We start from the raw sequence: 15,182 nt of genomic DNA, 5'->3' as shown, positions 1-15,182 counted from the left end.
TACGACCAGATATTGAGGCTACTGAGGAGGGGGCAGATGGGCCAGCGCCTGAGATACGAAGGGAGGCGTAGACCTGCTCCTCGAGGAGCATGGCAGGGACCGGAGCCAGAGATCGATATACGTTATCTAGTTCAACGCATGGATGAGATATTTCAGCGTGTGGACGGATTTCAACGTATGGACGAGTGACTTTAGCAAGTGGATGAGCCCTGTGAGAACATGGAGAGTAAGCAACAATGGTATGGGGATGCGTTGACCGCATTCTTTGCCCATCAGGGTTTTCATTACTCGGTTCCTTTTCCTCCACCAAATCAGCCTCGACATCATGGAGCAGGCACATCAGGGACATAGCAGCGTGATGATGATGGGGATGATGAGTGACATATTTTAATTTATATTCTGGTGTGTTTTAGTTACGATGTTTTATTTATTTTTGGTTTATGTAGTGCTGTTTTCCATGTTGATGCTCTATTATTGTTTTAGATCTTTTCACAATTTTCGCCTTCAGAAAGCTAGCAGTAAGTTCAGCAGCTAGGTCCGACTGTTGCTTTATTACGAGAGAGAAAACCATGTGAGAGTCTGAAGTTTATAGTCAAGACCTATTATTTTTCATAACTGTGGGGTGCATGTCGATATTGTGAGAGTATATTATTTAGAAGAGTGGCGTTTATACCATATTTTGATTCCTATGGTATGGATAAGTTGTTCCCACGCTATAGAGTTATTTTAACATGATGTAGAAGTATCATCCCGTCTACCACGTCATGGTTGACACTTTCCTATGTCGTGGGGGAGTTTTTCATCGCGAGAGGAGGCTGCCATTCTAGATAACACGGTGTGGTTGACACTTTCCCACTTCGTGGTCACTATACATTGCATTCATTTGTAATCTTTTGCACTGCATTTTAGAAGTCGATGCTCTTGATTCTATTTACCGGCACATTCAGACGCATCAATTCTAGTTTCTAGTCTTCCAACAATTTATGGAGCAACTTTTAGCAACCCCATTCGGTATCGCCATTACAACCACGGGGGAGTTTGTTCATTTTTCTTCTTTTTACTACTTTTATTTGCTTAATTAGTTTTAGCATACAATGAGGGCATTGTATGAAATAAGTGTGGGGTAGGGGTCGAATAAGGAATTTAAATTGAAAATTAAAAATTGCTAGGTTACGAAATTTAAAAATTAAAAAACTAGAAATAATAGTTTAATTTAGGAAAATCTAGTGATAGTTTTAAATTTTGCTAATATTGTGTGGGATGTTCTGATGAGAACCCAAATGTTTACCTGAACCAACACATGTTATAGTGTATTTGTGACTTCCCATTTCCTAGTAAAAAGCCATGAGATATGAAAATGTAATCTGGTAGTTTATATGGCATAATATGTTTTGCACCTTAAAATTGAAATCTATCCAGGAGAGCTTATGTAGGCATTGCATATAGACTAATACCATTAGACAATAAGGTTTGAGGTTAAGCGCCCCTACTTAAGCATGTAGGTTTTGAGCGAAAAAAAAGTGAGATATGTAAGAGAGAGAGAGAGAGAGAGAGAGAGAGAGAGAGAAAGAGAAAGAGAAAGAGAAAGAGAGAGAGAGAGAGAGAGAGAGAGAGAGAGAGAAGGGGGAGAGAGAGAGAGAGAGAGAGAGAGAAAGAAAGAAAGAAATTACCGAAAAAGTTTAAGAATTTTGGAGCTATCGAGTATGAAGATCAAAAGATCAAAATTCCAAAAAAATCAAAAACTAAAGATACCAAAAATCAGAAAGGCGGTGAATTCAAAGAAATCAAGTATCAAATATCAAAGAAGTGACGAATTCCAAGAGCTGCATTGTGGTATCAAAAGTTGTAATTTCTAGATTATGTATGCTTGGGTAGCTTTACAAAAATACATTAAGGCTAAGAAAGATTTCTGAGGATTGAGTTGGAGGGTTGCAAAAATGAATGTCATATAAACTAAGGGGTGAAGGTTCATAAGGATTGTGAGTATTTAGGAGTAGGAAGTTCTTAGGATTTATTGACACAAATACATGCATTGCGGTCTTGGGATTATGGTTGAGTTTAAAATGGATTGTTTATGCGATATTGGTAAATTAAATGTAAGCTTGCTTGGGGGCAAGCAAAGGCTAAGTGTGGGCTATTTTGATGTGTGTATTTTTATACATATTTTTATATATCATTTATTAATCTTTTAGCCCTTATTCTTCTTATTTAGAACAAAAAGGTCATTATAATGTTTTGAATTATAATTTACAACTAGTAGTTGTCAATAGAGCAGAAAAGAAAGGAGTGGAACGAAATTTGAGCTTAGAAGCAAAAAAGAAAGAAGATGGCTGAATATAGCCATTACGCCCAACGTAATATTATTTACACCTAGCGTAATGGTAATATAAGGACTAGTCCCCGCGTAGTTAGTGAGTACGCCCAGTGTACTGGGCTTGGGTCCGGAGAATGGATCGTGATGGCTTTCTTAGTATGCCCTATGTACACCGACTTATGCCCAACGTACGTAAGTCGGTTCCAAAAGTTATAAATAGCAAATTTCGGCCAACCAGAAGAGGGATTCCGACTACCATCGATCCTTAGTTGACAAGTAACACATATTGGCCATTTTAAGGGTCTAGAAGGTGGTCGGAAGGTCGTTAAGCTGACATGAGTGAAGATATGAAGGATTAGAGAGCGGATTCGTGTAGGTAATAATGTGGTTTGTTATTGTGACCATGTTTAGCATTCCATTGTGATACTACTACGTTTTTACTGTTTGATTTTGGAATTAAAACTATTTGCTTTGTGTTAATGATTAGATGAAACCTTGTTTTATGGATTAATTGATATATTGGATTGCTTTATATATGTTTAATTTATCTTGCCAAGCTTGTTAAAAGATCATTACGTGTTAATGATAATCATTTTTTGTTAATTATTAAGTATATTGAGTTGTATAAACATATGCTTGATTGCTTGCCTTTTATGATTTTGATGACCATCAAGATTATATGTCTATGAATAGTGAACATGAAACTAGGGTTAACTAGAAAATAATTAAATTAATGTGTGAGTATATGTGACGACCAATCACATATGAGCTAATTGAACTAACCAATTCGATTAACTATTATTACAAGTCTTGCTTGATACGAACTGAACACTAGGAAACCTATTAGTTTAATCAATTGATCACTGCTTGAATTGACTTGTTTGCTAAAGGATTAGTAATAATGAACATCAACCTAATCATTTTAGAAATCGGTGAACATGAATAAATAAATTTGTGTGTGCAAATGTCTATGATTTTAAGCTGTAATTTGTCTAAACCAAAGTACCTATTGAGATTTGTCTTCTTGTCAGTCTATCGAGATTTTCCATTTAGTTACTCGTTTGAGATTTAATAAAACATTTATTTATTCATTTCGTGTGTTTTGTAACCTATAATCAAATATTTTAAATTAATTTACTATCGTTCCCGTCGTGTCCGACACCATTTCTTATCAAAGCTATATTATATTTTATCAAGTTCACTGCCTGTAGGGTGAGGTTTAGATGTGATAAATTAGGAATTATAAATAAAAAAAATAGTGCATTAATGAGTCACATCACCCAGACCTGAACCTCCTGCTCTAAAACGTGTCACCATCATTCTGAAACAAAATACATAATCATCAGGGTCATACATAATCTCGAGAGGTATTACACACTCTACAAGTTTCCTGGTTCTAACCCAACCCTCCTTGACTCGAGTACGGATCCTCTCCTTTCAGTAGTACGGGCCCATCCAATCTTGCACATCTATTCGTACTTTCATCAAGGATTTCCTTGACTTCACTGAGTCCCTCTCACTACTACTACTCACCGCACTAATCTCATCCTAGGCTTACCCTAGGGTAACTCTCCGACCTACTCTCAGCCATCAGCTGTATAGGAAATCACTGCTACATTTATCTAACTAGCTTGCGAATACCATTACATATCACTAAGACCACATAATTCTTCGAATGAGAGGTCTCTCCCTATAACGGTTAGACTCAGACAAGAGCTACGAAATAGGGCTACACCAAACCTTCTGAAATTATTTAGTCCTCATAATATGTAACTTAACGTATTTTCTTACCAGTTAGTTAATGATTACTAGGATTACTAAAAGCACAAAGCAAGAAGCATTCGGGCATTGAATAACCAAAACCAAGCATATCCTATTTAGGCTATCATATCACTGACTAACCAGTACAATCATGCAGCTTAATAAGCATATGCAACAGGCATATCAGAAATTTTCCTAGATCCTTAGCCCTAATCTAGCATGCAGTTCTAATACACATGCAATAGGCATATAAGGCATCCGTCCTAGATAATTAGTCCTAATCTAGCATGCAGTTCTCATAATCATATCATATATTGCAACAAACATGTATGGGTATCTTGGGGAAAACTTACTTGAGCTCGGCCGATTGCATGCATCACACACCTTGTTCTTTCTCAAAACACTTTATTTTAATTTTTAGAAAACTATTTTCAAGTAAAATCTTTTCAAACCCTCGATTTGTGTCCAGACACCCCCGAATGTGTGTCTGAATCCCTCAAACCAAGGCTCTTATACCAACTTGTAACATCCCAAAATTCTAGACCAAAAATTTCATTTTTGATATAACGATTCATTAAACAATTTATAGAAAATATCATCGAGCTATTTAATTTCATAAAAACCATTCCTCATATGTCTCAAAAGCATGCCACAAGATAGTAACAATGTCAGAGTACAAACCCTAAGAATCTCATATGCGGAAAATCGTGTGTGTGATGCGCTGCTACCATGTCGGCTTCTTTCCCTTCGAGGAAGAAGTACCTGAAACCAAAACTGAAAACCGTAAGCATAAATCTTAGTGAGTTCCCCTATCATACCACATACCATACATAGCACATATTGTCTAACATATCCGGGTACTATCTACCCCTTCGGTCTCTTTCAATCGGTAACTTTCCTAGCATATTAGGGTGTTGGCAAACCCATTCGGTGCTTTCAACCGGTAACTTGCCTAGCATATCAGTGTGTTGGCCTACCCCTTTGGTCATTTTGAACAGTATGGGGGACTATTTCACCCCTACATCTACCACATAGCATCCTAGTGCATAAACATAGAAGTCATATACTGCCTAGCTTATCTAAGTGCTGGTATACCCCTTCGACCCTATTAACAGATACTAGAGTTTATCCTACCCCTCCTACTACTATCACATAACATCATAGCATAGTAGCACATAATCATAACAAATAGTGTCATACCAGACAATTATCACAAAGACAATCATCTCTACTATAGCTCTTACTTGTGGGCCGACATTGGTGCCGCAGACCCACTTCTACTGGAAGGTAACTCACCTCAATGTCGTGAAGTAGTTGAATTGTCCTATCAACTCTCCTCAAACTCCAACACATAAAAATCATTTTTAATAACTCTTTCATACTTATAACCCCTTTAAGGGTCAACTATGGTCAAAGGTCAAATTCAAATTCAACATCTTTGTCAAAGTCAACATCTTCGTTGACTCAACTCACCGAGTTGTTTCATCGACTCGTTGAGTTCCATGATCCATAAAACTATGGAAATCTTAATCCTACTCGTCGAGTTTTTTCATGAACTTGTCGAGTTACTCCTCATACATAATCGGGACATTTCTCTCACAACTTGTCGAGTTCCTCCTTAAACTCCTCGAGTTCTTTAATCTTGATAACATAGTCGGGACCTTTCACTCACAACTCACCGAGTGCTTCCTTGAACTCATTGAGTTCTGCAATCTTCATAACTAAAAACCGTGGCTAACTCGTTGAGTCATCTCCTAGACTCAACAAGTTTAATTTGTAACAGAAAAGGTTGGGGGACCACGACCCAACTTGTTGAGTTGTATGAACAACTTGTCGAATCCCCTATTGTCTAAATCAATACAGTTCTTTCTAGTTGGGCTTAATGCATCCAAATCATAGATCTAATTCCCTAGGGTCAATATATCATGTAAAGCTTCTAACTTTACGTCCGTGCATGGGTTATTTAGCTCAAAAGGCCCTAAAAAGTGGCTCACAAGTTGCATGAGACTCCCATGGCCAAAAAGTTGTAACCTTTATGCTATGGATTCCCTCAAAGGCTCTAGATCTGAAGTTATCACTCCAAAACATGCTTACATCCATGAATGGTTCCAAAATGGTAAAAATACAAGCCTAAATGAATATCTAAGTAATAGAAAGCCAAGGTATGAACTTTATACCTCAAATGAGTCCAAAATGCAGTTCAACTTCCGGATCTACTGGCCCCCTCTTGAATCCTTAAGCTTTTATTTCCTTCTAAAGGTTCAAAATCACCAAGAACACACAATTATGGCTCAAAAACTCCAAGGTGGTTTAGGGTTTCGTGGCTAGGGATTGGGGTGATGGAGGCTGCAAATGAGGCCAACCTTTGGATGTCACGATGCTTAAATAGTCTGAAAACCCTAAAAATTAGGGTTTCACTCTGGTAGCTCTACTCGTTGAGTTGAGGCTCTCAACTCGTCGAGTAGACTTCAAGTTTAGCATCCAAAAATTCAATTCCTACTCAACAAGTTTGGGACATCGAACTCGTCGAGTCCCTTTGCGAAAATAAGTAACTTCATAATTAAAATACATACCAAGAACCTAGGTGTACAGTCACCCCCATAAAGGGTCCAAGCCCGAACCAATTGCTACTCACAGTCTATTACTACCTCATTAGGGATGAACCAATCAATGCACATGATAACCTTATTCCCACGTAGAGGAATGGGAACCATATAAACCAGATGCTACTCGTTAATTAACTGGAGAGTACAACCCTGATGAACCCTCGCAACCCGAAAAGACCTATCATTAGCAATCTCAACATCTAGAGGACAATCTTGCTCCCCCGGAGCTCCAACAAATCTCTTGCTCAATGCCATCTATAGAAACGATCGGGTAGCCCACAGATCAAACAACACCAAGGCAGAAATATCATTCACAAGGAACGATCCTAAAATAAAACACATAAACATAAGCAAGCAATTCAATATAAATAAATAGGTAAAGAGAAGCAACATACCCGTCACCATATCGAGAGCTGCACGCATCTCCTCGGCTATCATCTGGAAAGCCCTTATCTTTACTACAGGTGCGTCTGCCTAGCTTTGGTAGCCGTCTGTAATCCGAGCATGAGCGGGCGCTGACACCGGTCCTGCTGCAGCCAAATGCGGACAATGGGCCTTCTTGTGGACCATATGATTGTAGTGGAAGAAACTTAGATCAGATAATAGGGTGGTAATGGTGGTAGCAGTGCAATATCTACTAATATGATAAATTCGGCCGCACTTGAAGCAAACAGAATCACCCACCCTGCAAGTTCCCTCATTCACCTTGTCGCACTTGCCACAACGGCTTTAGTCGTACTGGCCCATCGATCTAGCATCAGATACCTTGGGCCTCTTGCACGAACCCTCATCACTCGAAAAAAAATCCGGCTTCCTCTTCTTCTACATCTCCAGATCAATCTCCTTCTCCCTATCTCACGTTATCGTATCCTCCAACGTCTTGTAGCTAGATCAGCTCACAAACTACCCAATATCGCTCCTCAACATCTCATGATATCGGGCCTTCTTCATTTCATACTGCGGAACCAGGAGTGCCCTCTCCTGGAACATTGTGGTGGAGATCCTGAAACTCTCGGGCTAGCTGTTGTACGTCAATCACCGGTGCAAACTCAGATTGGAACCTGGTCAAGAAATCATCACATGACATCATTTAAAATTGTAAGTCCCTAATTTGCCTGTGTATCAATCAAATTCGTTTGATGGTGCGAAATCCCAATCAAACGGATGATGTTAGATAAAATAGAAGAGAAGAAGAAGAGGAATAAGATGGATCTCAATGTATTAACGAATAGAATGATGATCCGGATACAAGAGATTCATACACACACTAACACACAATAGTTCTTTTGTCTCTCTAGACGTAAACTCTCTAGGGTTCATCAATCTATACTCCTCACCCTAACACCTATATTTATACTTGGAGAATATGGGCTTGGTGGACATGGGCCATAAATGGGTTTACGGCCGTAAGGTGTTTACGGCCGTAAACTCAACCATAAACATGACCGTAAACTCCAGAAATATTACAAAAGAATATAATTGCCCATAAAAGAAAAGTACAAACCATATTTTTGACCCAACAATTTCCCCCTTGGTTTATAGCTTTCTTTTCTTAATTGACCCAACAAGCTCCCCCTAAAAAGTAGCTGGCTCTTCTTGTCAATCTTCATTGAGAGCTTGGATTCAGTATTTATCTTCAATGAATGACTTCATCTTGAGCACTTGGGCAATTCTTCAAGAAAAATCGTGACCATTTTAGGACATACTAATAATTGTAAGACAAAGTGATCCTAAGTTCCTAGAAATTTTATCTGATCCTAATTCCTTAGATACTATATCTTAAGGACCATTCAACTGACGACAACCAGGGATATTGTTGTCCACCTAAATTGAGCAACGAGATCTACAGACAATCTGTATGAGTTTAATTTTAAGTGTACTGGAACATGTTTCCCACTTCCTGATATGCCCCAGCCATCAAGAACTTCCAGAGTACTCCTTATACTGGGTGAGCAGACAATCATTCAGAGAGAACAAATTCAGATTGCTATTACTTATTGTTTCTGAGGGGTTGAGAAGTAGAAGGTTCCATATGTTGTGTACCAAGTCGGATTGGAAGTCACGCAAAAGAGACAACATATGACTAACAAATAAGAAGAATTTCATATATATAACATGCAGAGAAATAGAGTTGCATATGTTGTGTACCAGGTCGGATTGGAAGTCACGCAAAGGAAACAACATATGACTAACAGACAGAAAGAAAGAAAACAATTTTCTACAGACCTAATTTATCGGAATTTACCAGTCGCCCCATCCAACCGGAATTAAGGACAGAATCCGCACATCGAGCAAAAGTTAAACCACAGTTCAAAGTACGGGTTCATTTAATGTGACGAGTGGATTCCCATATATATCTCTCTGCTCAACCTATCCGAGCGTCGTATTGTCAGGCTGAACGGATCTAACTAGGTCAAGTTTTGTCAAGTCTATAAATTTCCTAAGTTCAACTCTGCCTATTCAAGTCCATTTAGAATATTTCGTGTCTATCGATGCATCAAACCAGAGCATAGACCCTTCAACTTTGGGTACGTTACGCAGACTCAGGTTGCCTGTTATCACTTGATAATATCACTTCCCAAACCATCTCCCCCATGCACATTTCATAACCAACATATTTTTGATTTTATGATTTTCTAATGTTTTTGGATTTTTGAAAATTTTCTAATTTTTGTTTTGTTTTTATTTCTCCCTCTAAATTTATGCATATGAGAGAAACGAAAGTAAATGCGCAAATTTAAATTATCCTAAAACAAAAATTATTCTATAAAGCGAATCAACTTAAGAAAAACTCAGGAGTATAGAGAAGAAAACTCAAATCATAAGTCGCCGATTGAATTTTCATCCAAAAGGTCTGAGAACAGCATGCGTAATCTCAGAACAGATTCGAAAATTCTTCATGTCATTAAGCACAAACCCCGTGAGTGATCACTTCTTTTCTTCCCTTCCCGCAAAGGACACATTCTCCCAAACAATGTTCTGAGTGTTGTACAGTTGACAGATGTCTCCTATCAAGTGCCAGGAACAGCTACTACCAACAAACCGAAGTCTGATGATATGCCTCCATAGTTGCTCAGACATAGAGTGGGATCAGTTGGTCTTTGGAACCCAGTCCATTTTGAAACTGGGTCGACCTTTATCATCCTTGCACGATACTCTCTCCCATCACATGTCCTACTTATCACAAACAGAAGATGTAGAAATATTAGAGTCGTTAGTTAATTTGGGAGATTGAACCATTGGTACCCATTTGTAGTTGGGTTTAACCCATTTCTTTTTCGATCTGATGGGTGCTTCAGTACTTGCTTTGGAACTTGATGTCGGCCGTTGAGATGACTTTGATTTTGGCTTTACGGGAGCATCTCTTGGATTTGACTTCTTGGCCGACATTCCCTTCTTGCCCTTGGGATTTAGATTCTTGGCCTTGTGGGATTGATTCTTGGCCTTCTGCGCATTCCAGTCACCATTGTCTGAGCGTGACCTGGAAGGGTTTCTTTTGAAGTATCTCCCACTTGGCGCGTTTTTCCATCCTTGTGCGTAGTAGGGAACATACGCGCGATTAGGACAGTTTCGGGCAATGTGACCAGGTGTTCCACAGTGAAAACAAGTCTTTTTATTCACTAAGAAATTGTTTCTTCCTGCCCTTGGTGGCGTAGCCTTACCTTGTCTCTTGTTGTTCCCACATGCACACTTGCCACAAGAACTCTGTTGCGTTGGAATTGGTGGCCTGTATTTCTCAACGGAAAGTTGATCAGAAGCAATTGAGTTCGAAACAACAGATTTAGAGTTCAAGGAGTCATTGGTTTGTTCAGTAGTGCTCTCCTTGTTCTCATATTTTGCTACTTTACCTGCACATGAAGTAGAAACATTAGTATTTTCAACATTAATAACTCCTCCTGACACAAATCCAGCTCGTTTGCCATATCGAAGATGTGGCTCCCTGTCAGTTTCGTCAGTTTCGTCCAGTGTCATAGAGATGGATGTGTAGTTATGATTTATTAAGAATAAAGAATTAATATTGAAATTACAATAATATTTGATTTAATATATTAATTTAAAAAGAAGTTAGAAAAGTTGAAGGTGTGAAATGCATGAATTCAAGAAGAGATGATTGTTTTATAAGATATGTAAATAGACCATTCAAACGATTTGACCCCTATACGAACCATCTATTTTTTAATGAATTTAGATTTTTATTTTGTAATCATTGTGACTTATATTTGACTATTTGAGTGAGTTCTATTTATGCAGTTCAATTTATTTTCGTTTTAAACTTAAAGCGGACAAAATCTTTATTTAATAAGAATAAACTACAAATGCTTAGCAATATTATATTAATATGAAAGACAAAACAGCTGGTTTGCCCGAGAGGTTAAGGGGGAAGACTTAAGATCTTCTGCACATAAGTGCGCATGGGTTCGAACCCCATAGCCAGCATTAGAGTTTGTTATTTTTATTCTCTGATATATATAAAATCATGATTTATTTCTTTATAAACATTAATTGCATACCTGATTCTGTTTCAGAAAATAATATCTTAATACAATTGAGTATTTGTGTGTTTCGTTTTCAAATTTTATTTAACCATTTTAAATCTTTTTATTTATTTATTTAATTTAAAATCTCAACGATGATGCGAAGAGAACGCGGCGTGGAGTGACTAGACGGTGTATGGGACATTGTTTAGAATCCGGTCAACTCTGGCGGTCTAAGCAATTCATTCCCACCATGACCATGCTGCACTTTACGAATCATATAAGTGTGAATTCATAGACTATCTGTCTTTGATATATATTGCAACTTCTATAAGTCGAAAAATATGCAATAGACTAATAGTAAAAGCACTTGCATGCATATTTTTAGTACAATAATATGTTACTTTTGATATAAAGGATATCTAAAAGAAAAGACAACATACTCTATGTATTATTGACTTCATCATGCATGGTAGCATGAGGTTCCATTTTGATTAAAATATTTAGAATTTATTGTTGATTCTGGTTGATTATCTAGTCTTCATATCAGCTTACAATCGAGGAATTATTAGTTTATCTATTTTTTTTAAACGAAAAACGAATTAAGTGGAAGCCTACTCGTAATAGTTCACTGAGCACCTCGGGTTCGGGCTTATTTACAGGGCAAAGTGGCAAACCCAGCCCCCCCCCCCCCCCCATAGGGATTTCTAGGAAAAATTCCTTACATGTGGTACCACAAGAGGTAGTTTAAGAGATTCGAACTCCCAACCTCACGCCCCACGTGAGTATAAAACCCGGTGCATCAAACCAGCTAGGTTGGACATCACTTGCATTAGTTTATCCATTTATACAATATGCATCTAAGAAATGATTATTTAGGCTATGATCAGTAACGGATCTAAAACAAAAAAATCATGTGGTTTCTAAATTAAGTGAAACCAATAAAAAAATCAACAACATTTTTGGGGGTCGGGTCAAGTTGGGTCGTGTACCTTAATAGAACTGAACCGATTCAATCAGTTAAAAAAGATCAAACGCCACCGATTAAAAATTTTAAAAACAGATTGAAATATAACTGAAAAATCCGTACGGCTTAATGAAAAACTAGTTGATTATTAGTCTATTGATAAAATGACGAAAGATGAGTGAGAGTCTTTGGCATGTGGATTATTTTTCATTAGAACAACTTATTTATTTAATAATATTTTGAGAGTGTCGATTATGAGTGATTAACTTTTTGTTATCAATATCATAATTTAAAATAACAAATTGCCCTAATAACTTATATATTTCTCTTTTTAAAATGATTTTTTTAAGAAACTTAAAAAAAAAAAAAAAAAAAAAAAAAAAAAAAAAAAAAAAAACCAACTTATGGTAGGTCTTATATTTTTTCTAAGTTAGTTCCTAGCTTTTCTACAATATACATTGTAAATGAAATTGGGAACTTAGGTAGATCCTAAGACCTACCTAAGCCCTTGGTGGATACGTCTCTGGTTATGATTAAAACTAGTATACTATTTGTTGTTGTTCTTGTTGTTTTTATTAGAGTAAATTACAAGTTTGATTCATAATTTCTATAAAGAAACTCAATAACATTTTCCCAACATAATCGATTCTTTTATTAACAAAAGAACCAACTTGTTTTCATCCTACCTACAACATAAAATCTCACTACAAATAATCTATTCTAAACTCAATAATAGATTTACTATCAAGAACAATGCAATGAAACAAAACCTATAACTGAAACCCTAAAGTTTATGGCTGAAACAAGAGAGATAGTATGAGAGCTCAGCCAAAAACTGCCTACCAGAGTCTCCAAAGAAGCTTCCCCACAGCCCTTCTCATCCTTGGTAGCGCAACCCCTCTCAGGCCTAAGTACCGCAACCTCTTAGTCAAAACCGAGGATGCGAAGGCTACTCTTCTCTGCTGACCAAAAGCCTCCCCTGCTGACCGAAGTTCATCAGCTCCACCGCAACTTAGGATCTGCTTTATTGGCTCGGACCGCAGTGTCGACTGAAGTCACGGACTGCAACGCTCCTACTGCAGCTCGTATCCACAGCTGCCTAGCCTTTGTCCATCAGCAGTCGAGCAACCCACAGTCAGCACCATCTGCACCTCCCTACACCTGCAACACCTCCTGATCCGCAACCCACCGCCCCTCCATCAGCAGTCTCCTCCTTGACTCCGCCCCCTCCTCCTCCTTCTTCCAGTCTTCAGCCCTTCCCCCCTCCCTCCTTCTTCCTTCTCCTTCCTTCTTCCTCCTCCCCCACCTTTTTCCTCCCATCCCCTCCTTTTTCCTTTCCTTTTTTTAAAACCTTTTTTTTATTTAAACTTGTTTTTATTAATTCAGTCATTTTTTTATTATTATTTTTTTCAGTTAATTTTTTTAACACCAATTATTTATTATTCAGCTAAATTTTTTCCAGCCAATTATTTTTTTAACACCAGTTTTTTTATTTAACCATTTTTTTATTATAACAGTTTTTTTAAAACCAATTATTTTTTTTAACACCAATTTTTGCCACAATCGAACCTTGGTTTGTCACATTGGTTACCTCATGCCGATTATTATTTTTGGAAGAATACTCTTACCACAGTCGGTCTTCATATTATTCTTTGTGATGCTTGCACCGCAACGACAATTGATCAACAAAGTTATTTCGCAATCTTCACGTTTTGGGATTTTATGACTTGTTGCTTATGATTTTTGGTTGACGAATCATGTATCTTGAGCATGTGGACTTTATTCTCTATTGAAGACCACTTCAAGTGTTCCGGCACCGCAGTTTGGATATTTGGATATATTTTTGGCACAACATATTATTGTCAGCACAACTTCAGCAACTATGTCACCCACCTTCTCATGACCGTAAGAGTATTTATTTTACTCTTTCTCGTTTCTTATCGAGACCCCTCATACATCTAGGGAGAGCTTCTCTTAGCTCTTGGTATCCGGCACTCTCCATTCGATGATTTGTTGATTTTTGATATATGGTCATTAGTTATCAAACATAGGGAGAGAATATCATCCGTATTTGGTTATTATGATTGTTTGAGTTTGGTTTCTGAAGACTTCTGAAGACGATTATTTATTTAGTGATGTGATGTGGCACTTATTTTTGGTCTTTACGGGTCAATTTTTTGGCATTGCTAGACCATGTTTTCGGACTCACATTATCTTTATCCGGACTACATTTTATGGATGGTTCACATTTTTAGCAGGTTATTCTTTGAATAATTTCGGTGTATTATGATTCGAGAACTCGAGATGTTTTTCAAACTTTTGAAGCTGAAGTGTTTCTTTTATTAGATCTTCTACTTGCTCATGGTGACCTCCTTCTTCGGGTGATTATGACTGGTTTGAAGATTTGGATCTTATTTTTTCTGCTTCATTGGTTGTGCTTTGAAGCCGAAGACATTCATTGTTAGAGATTCAAGGCCAGTTTCAGACTTCACAGACACTTTAGAGTTTCAGAGACATTTCAGCACTTGATTTCATTTTATTACCACACTATCTAGTCAGATTACTTTATTATAGCCTTATATTACTTTTTGTATCTCTCATCATTTGTAAGCATTTAGGGAGCGAATGTTGGTGCATGGAAATGCTCCACAAATAATGAGTGTTTATTAGGTTGTATTTTCCCTTTATTGTATTCTAGGTGTATTTTCTTTCCCTCCTATATAAAGGGAGAGGTGGTCATTTTCCTAGTGTGCACTTCTAAAAATGTAATTTCTAGAGAGAGAAATTGGTGTGATCTCTCCCCACCAAGGGATAATCTTCTCTCCCATGATCTTTTCACATTTTTATGTTTATCTTTTTTTCTTATATATGAAATTCTCATCATATGTTCTTCATGTTCTTCATTTTATATCCGTTAAATCTTAATATATTATTCTTCTGCATCCACCGATCGTTAAAATGGGTTTCAATAATAACACATAACACAGTAAGCAAAAATACTTAGTGAGTTCCCCGAAATACCACATAAACATATTAGCCACTCGAGGCTATAACTCTGT

The 15,182-nt window shown here is 37.4% G+C and overlaps 1 non-coding gene across 1 annotated transcript; it reads left to right on the top strand.

Annotated features, from left to right (window-relative positions):
* Positions 1-11,035: 11,035 nt before the first annotated feature.
* Positions 11,036-11,118, top strand: TRNAL-UAA (transfer RNA leucine (anticodon UAA)). Its single transcript has one exon. It is a non-coding gene; the product is annotated as a tRNA-Leu (tRNA).
* The last annotated feature ends 4,064 nt before the right edge of the window (positions 11,119-15,182 follow it).

This window comes from Lactuca saligna, chromosome 6 (assembly GCF_052625555.1).
Source record: "Lactuca saligna cultivar CGN05327 chromosome 6, ASM5262555v1, whole genome shotgun sequence".
Classification (NCBI taxonomy): Eukaryota; Viridiplantae; Streptophyta; class Magnoliopsida; order Asterales; family Asteraceae; genus Lactuca; species Lactuca saligna.
This window is presented reverse-complemented; position numbering and strand designations above follow the sequence as displayed.